Here is a 7,575-nt window from a genome sequence, read left to right on the forward strand (position 1 = left end):
GACACAATCTGCTCCCAGCGGTCATTGACCAACTGTACGAAAACATCCGCCTCAAACCACATCATTCTGAAGTAAAACCGACTGCTGCGGCAAATATGATCCTCCCCTGAGGACAAAATTAAAGGGACCGTAATCCGAACCAATGTGCGTCTCTTCCACCAAAGAGCACAGGGGAAAGGACCTCCCACTCTGAAGCGAAGAACACGTGATCTAGGACACTACGAACCGGCACCAATTGCTTGTTAGTCCAGGTGTACCTGGCGCCCATCCTGGCAACTTCACACAACGCTGCAGCCGCGATGGCATTGTTGAACAGAGACACCCTAGCCCAGTCAACGTTGCCATTGTTTTTGTCCGCCCCCGAGCGAATCAGGTTAAAATCGCCGCCAACAATGAGCGGGATGTTAGTTGCTCTTTTGGCCCCACCCAGAGCCGCGATCTCCCCTGAAAAATCTACTGATCTCGCATGATCTGCAGGCCCGTAAACGCACACTATCACCCACGACAACCTAGAAACTCTATGCCGAATGGTCGCAGCAATAAAAACACACACCATTCTCCCACAATACTACATCACAGATATCACGAACAACCCATGAGAAGGCCACCCGAGTGGCCAGAGGACGGCACTCATTGCCAGTCGTAACCCTGCAAGGGATGAAAAGATAGCAAATCTTTAAAGGTGAAATCGGCTTTAATAGTTTCCTACAGCGCCACAACATCAATACGTTCTTTTGCCGTGTGTTCTTTGATTTATGACCACCATGGCCAAACCACGAATATTCCAGAATAAATATCGCATTTTATATTATTCGGTTGCGAAGGCGAACTCCCCATGAGCTCAACGCTTTGGTCACACGCTTCCTAGCCGGGGCACGGCTAGGAGAAGGTATAGCACAAGCATCCCTAGGTTCTACTCCCTCATCGGGCACAAGACCGACACCAGCCCTTACTGGTGCCAAGGTCTGCTCCATAGCTGCAGCACATTTTATGGCAGCCACGGCGAAAGCGGCCTGCGCCTCCTCCCTCGCACGCACCAGGGAAATAATGTCCCCGTTAGAGACCTCTACTGCTTCGCCTCTATCATATAGAATCCTAGCCAGATGTTCGTCCGAGAACGCATTTAAAATCTTGTATGAGGGCAACGGATACCTTAGGTTTTCATGTTTTTGTCGACGAGGCGAAGCTTGGAACTCTCCGTGAACAACATGTCACTCAATTTGGCCTTGACCCGAGCGTTGGGAGCACGCTGCACCACCGGAGTCGCCCTGGAACGTCTGGCCTTGACGCGTTTACCTGCCGGCAAGTTTTTTTGTTTTTTGTTGAGCGAAGCGTACCTGCCGGCCGGCAAGTTGATTTTTTTTTCTGAGAGAGAGAAGGCCGGCAAGTTGATGATGCGAACGCAGAGGCAACCGGCATGCGATGGAATCTTTTTCTTCCCTCGACCTGATACAAAGCACCACACGGCCCACATCAGCTCCTGATCCATGCAGCACAGGAATATTTAATTTTTCAAGTACTATATAGGTTGGAACTTTTTTTTGCGGGGTCTATATAGGTTGGAACTTAACTACTCCTATAGTACTACGCGCATCCGTTCACATTGCATTTTCTTTTGTTTGATCCAAGCTTGGTCTGCCGTCAGCGTATTGTAGAAAATGCTATGGCATTATAATCAACACATGATACTCGTGTGCATTGTAGAAAATGGTGTATGCTGAAAGTGGAATCATAATCAACACTTGGTACGCGTGAAGGCAAGAACGATGCTTATTATACACAGCCGCCATGTGTTTTCTTGTGATAGGAACTGCAGTGCCACAACATTACATTTGACACAGATTTGCAGTTCACCCAAATTAAGCATGCCAAGTGGGATGTGGATGCCAACCGTTGCACAGGCCATCCCGGCCCTATATCTACCGGTCACTACACAGCTCAGTTTGGAACTAGCTTGGAAGTCGAGATATACATACATATCCTCTGTTGCCTATTGCAACTTCTAGTTCAGAAATTTTCTGCAGATTGAGATATGGGTTTTGATCGTGCCAACACGGCTAACTGCGTCGCTACTGGCCGCGGACGCACTGTCGGTGTGACCGGCGCCGGCGGTTTCATCGCGTCCTGGCTCGTGAAGCTCCTTGTGAAGAAGGGCTACGCCGTCCACGGCACCGTCCGGAACCCTGGTGAGTACAATGCACCGTTCATTATATGTTCTAATCTCCATGCCTGGAGTGTATGGACACAGTTTCGGTGCCTTAAAGGCATCTGCCTTTGGGTCACTGACATGTGGGCCAGCCACCTATTGGGCCCACATGTCATAGACACAAAGGTAGGTGCCTTAAGGCACCGAAGCATCGTCCCTAACTTTGGTGTGTGATTCCAGATGACGTGGCAAGGAATGCGCACCTGAGAGCCTTGGAAGGGGCGGTGGAGCGGCTGACCCTCTTTCGGGTGGACCTGCTGGACAAGGAGAGCCTTGTCGCTGCATTCTGAGGATGCGAAGGAGTCTTCCACACCGCATGCCCCGTCACTGATGACCCGGTACTTTACTTACCCACATACTATATATATAGGTGTACTACTAGCTCCTGACATCGAATATACGGTGGCTGACAAAGGTTCATTCATGTATGGGTGTAGGAAAAAATGATCGAGCCGGCAGTGAACGGGACGAGAAACGTGATCAACGCCATGGAGGAGGTGGGCGGCATCCGGCGTGTGGTAATGACGTCGTTGATCGGCTCCTCTACATGGATCCTTGCCGCAGCATCGATGGGGAGGCCGACGAGACATGTTGGAGCGACCTCGAGTTCTGCAAGAACACAAAGGTCAGCTTAATTAACTCTCGCTCGTGTAATGTTAGAAGCACCATGTTGCTAAGAAAATACATGTATAATGACATGCATCTGACAAGTAAGCATATGCAGAACTGGTACTGCTATGCAAAGACGGCGGCGGAGCAGGCGGCATGGGAGCTCGCAAAGGAGAGGAAGCTAGACCTTGTCGTGATCAACCCGCCTCTAGTGTTGGGCCCTCTGTTGCAGACGGTGGTGAATGCCAGCACTTTGCACACCGCTAAATACCTGGACGGCTCGATGCAGACGTACACCAATGCTGCCCAGGCGTACGTGCATGTCTGGGATGTCGCGGACGCACACGTGCGTGCGTACGAGATGCCTAATGCGCATGGCCAGTACCTCTGCGCGGGGCGCACGCTGCACCGCTCTGAGGTGTGTTGTATCCTCGCAAAGTTCTTTCTGGAGTACCCCGTGCCCACCAGGTGCAAGGAAGGGGCGGGCGAGATGAAGAAAGGGTGCCGGTTCAGCAGTCGGAGGATCATGGAGCTAGGCGTCGGCATCACGCCGGCAAGCCAGTGTCTCTACGACACCGTCACGAGCCTTCAGGACAAGGGCATCTTACCCCGTCGCCACGCTGATATGTCCTGACAACTCCATGGTCACTTTGGCCAAGTTAGCAGCATGCTTGCCCGTTTGATGATTACAAAGTCGTGGCATTGAATTCTTTATTTACTTCTTAGTTGCTCATCAATTAATATAAGTGTCCTTTATCAGAAGAGTATGTCATGATGTTTACCTATCGTTGTTGTCTGGGCCATGATTATACATACCACCTCCCTAAATCAATAGTGTAAAAAAATGTGTTATATTGACTTACAGAGGTAGTAGAATATTGTGATCCTTTATTAAAAAAAAGCAGAATATTGTGATTTATGCACCAGATCCATTAGCAGCCACGGCAAAACGACACCTTTTCAAACATATGTGCCTACTATGTCATACTATGCTTAGAGCAACTCTAACATAGTCGTCATATGCTTCAGAACTTCATAATAAGTCCGGGAAAATGTGAGTACCAATGCCAAGTTTAGAACTTGGACTCTAATGAGATGGTTTCACGACAAAAACATGACCATCTGAGCTAGGCTCGATTCGACATACATAGGGTTTTCCGCAATAACCATAGAATGATTATTATGGTATTTCTATATATAAATAAAAGTAACATATTTATAAGGAGAGAGAGCAATATGTGAGATACAATAGAAATTCTGCCAATTCCGTGTCTTGGTAACATGATGCGTAAAAAAATCTAATCTTAGACAGATATAAGTCTATGGAAATGATCTTCCAAGCTAGCAGATTACGACTTGTTGGAGTGAGAATTTATCATTGATGGCAAAAGAATGCAGTTCTTGAAATTGTCTATGCATGGCAGAATATTCCATTTATTTGTCCAAAAAAACAAAGTTCCCTTGACCAGTTGAGCAATTAGTAACTGATTTGAATCTAGGATTATTCTTTGAATATTCTTCCAACAGAAGGATCCAACAAGTCTTCCATGAGGTGGAGTAGCAGTGTTCGGCGTGTTGGTGATCCATCCATAAATGCCATGTTTTGTTATCTAAGTTGCAATGAGTTTGTTGTATATTGGTCTTGGAGTTCAATAAACAACTGTAACATGAAAACTAATGTCAATACATAGCCCATATGCTCATTAGTTAAGAAACAACGACGTCTGGAACCCAAAGTACGTTTTGCATAAAAAGGAAGACGTAAAACTATTGACACTTTTTAAAAACAAGTACTTACCTAAAGAAAACCATGGAACATGCACATTATTATTCATCAGCAGGCAAGAGATTACATATAAATCTTCATGGTACACACGATATAGTTGTACACTCCAAATAATACATGATCCCATTATATGTTTCATCCAAAAGAAACCTCTAAGCACAATATCCATCCTTGCACCACATTGCTCGAACCAAAAGTGATGTGATTACACAATATCCTAGAAAAGGGCTAGGCTGCCCACGACACGGTCCGGAACCTATCATACAGAAGCACGAAGAGGAAAGGCAGAAGGGTCATTTTGGTGGAAGGCTCACATTGCACTTCTAGACAGATTTAAGCAAATAAGAAGATGCACAATAGGCTCAGGCCAAAATGTGTTGTTCTAGAAAGAAAAATGGCATGACCAGGCTTTGCAACTAACACTTCCACATCTGCACTATTTTGCCATTAATGATGAGCAAACAGTGCACCATTTTTTTTGAGGAACAGGATTGGACCGAGCACTTTCACCTGCCCTTATCCATTGAAGCCTTTGGTCAATTCAATCAGATAGAAGAACTTGCTCATCTATACCTACACAGAAAGGATAGCCGGAACATAATTGGGGTTGTTGGCAAGCCCACTAACGATGCCATTAACCTAGGGTAGGGTCATAGGCCTGACCTAGACGCCCTACCCAAGGTCACTACCCTAGAGTTAAGAACATTGAAAGTACAACAAAGGATACAGACTGAAGTAACCTTGGAGTGCAATCCACTCGACAAATTCTCTCACTCAGATACCCCAATTCCATTCGACAAAGAAGAAGTCACTTGACCATACAAGAAACCACTCGGGGTATGGAAGATCTAAAGCCACTCAGGATGGCAACGGTCAGGCGTTCACTCCGCGGTCTTTAAGATCATTTATATCTCTGCCTTAATGTACATTGACCCTGTGTAACGGACGATGGCTGGGGTCCTGGCGCACTCTATATAAGACACACCCTCCTCTGGCACAAGGGTTCGCACCCCCTATAAGTTTCACACATAATCCAGTCGACCAAGCCTCCAGGCACCGAGTCATAGGGATGTTACTTCCTCCGAGAAGGGCCTGAACTCGTAAATCTTGCATGCACAACCTCACCGTAGCTAAGACCTTGCCTCCTCCTACGTACCCCATATTCTATTGTCAGACTTACTCCCACGACAGTTGGTGCCCACCGTGGGGCAGGTGTCTTAGCGACTTCCAGCGAGGTTGCAATTTTTCCGATCTTCATCAATATGGTTTCCAGCGGTGGTTTGTGTCGGTGTTAAAACCGGCGGATCTCGGGTAGGGGGTCCCGAACTGTGCGTCTAGGCCGGATGGTAACAGGAGGCAGGGGACACAATGTTTTACCCAGGTTCGGGCCCTCTTGATGGAGGTAAAACCCTACGTCCTGCTTGATTGGTATTGATGATATGGGTAGTACAAGAGTAGATCTACCACAAGATCAGAGAGGCTAAACCCTAGAAGCTAGCCTATGGTATGATTGTTCTTCCTACGGACTAAAACCCTCCGGTTTATATAGACACCAGAGAGGGCTAGGGTTACACATAGTCGGTTACAATGGTAGGAGATCTACATATCCGTATCTCCAAGCTTGCCTTCCATGCCAAGGAAAGTCCCTTCCGAACACGGGACGAAGTCCTCAATCTTGTATTTTCATAGTCCAGGAGTCCGGCCGAAGGTATAGTCCGGCTATCCGGACACCCCCTAATCCAGGACTCCCTCAGTAGCCCCCGAACCAGGCTTCAATGACGACGAGTCCGGCACGCAGATTGTCTTCGGCATTGCAAGGCAGGTTCTCCTCCAAATTCCGTGTACCTGTTGAATAATGTCCGGTTTCTTGTAAATGTAGCACTCCTTGGCTTCTACGCCCAATAATGGCCGTCTTCCACGTGTCAAACGAATACGAAAAGTTAGGGTGTTTTTACATTTACACCCCTAGCCGCGTGAATGAGCCGCCTATTTAAGGGGATGAGGATTTAGATCCAAACCACACCTTCTCCCCTCAGCGAGTGTTCATCAGAGCGTATCCGACATAGGTCCATTCTATCATGGCCGGCCGCCGCAGCTCCTCCTCTCGCCCTTCCAGCCCTCAGCCTGGAGATGGGGAGAGATGCTCCATCCCGTACAGCGAGCTAGTGACGCTCCAGACCAAGGGATTTCTCCCCCGGCCTATATGGTCCCGGTTCGAGCCGGACTTGCCACCTATAATGGCGGAGAGCAAGCGGAGAGCGCCCCCAATCCCTCCAAAGGAGAGCGGGTATGCCTTGTCCCTTACTTAGTAAGAGGGCTCGGATTTCCAATTCATCCGTTTCTCCGGGGGCTCCTGGAGTTCTAAGGCCTCCAGCTGCACAACCTCACGCCTGCCTCCATATTGCATATTGCGGGCTTCGTAGCCCTTTGCGAGCTGTTTTTGGGCTACGAGGCTCATTTCGCGCTGTGGAAAAGGCTATTCTGCCTTGTTCCCCATTCTCAGAAGGGGTCAATATATCAAGTGGGCGGAGCCGAAGTGTGGCGCATCGCTGGGACCGGATATCTATCCGGAACCCCAAAGAAGGCGTCCGAGGACTGGCCATCGGAATGGTTTTATATAGAGGATGTCCCGCTGTCGGATCCTGTCCGAATCAGCCTCCCTGAGTTCGACAGTGCTCCCCTAAAGAAGCGCCTAAGCTGGCATCCACGGAGCCCTTAGAGGGAAAGTGACAAGGACGTTCTTTACCTGATGTGCCGGATAAGATTGTTAGCTCATTCCGGACTGACCATGATCGGGGTCATGGCCGCATGCATCATGCGAGGGGTGCAGCCGCTTCAGTATAGAGGCCACCCCATGTGGGACTTCAACGGGGAGGAAGACATCACCCGCCATGGCCGTAAGGGGCCGGATTTGGCTGCCGCTCTAATAAAGATCTTGTCCACTTTGTACAAGGGAGAAGAGGAGGAATTTCTC

General features: G+C 48.4%; 1 pseudogene; it reads left to right on the forward strand.

The window, feature by feature from the left end:
* Positions 1 to 2,032: 2,032 nt before the first annotated feature.
* On the forward strand, positions 2,033 to 3,449 carry LOC119297007 (annotated as a pseudogene).
* Positions 3,450 to 7,575: the final 4,126 nt, after the last annotated feature.

Source organism: Triticum dicoccoides, chromosome 5A (genome assembly GCF_002162155.2).
Source record: "Triticum dicoccoides isolate Atlit2015 ecotype Zavitan chromosome 5A, WEW_v2.0, whole genome shotgun sequence".
Taxonomy (NCBI): Eukaryota; Viridiplantae; Streptophyta; class Magnoliopsida; order Poales; family Poaceae; genus Triticum; species Triticum dicoccoides.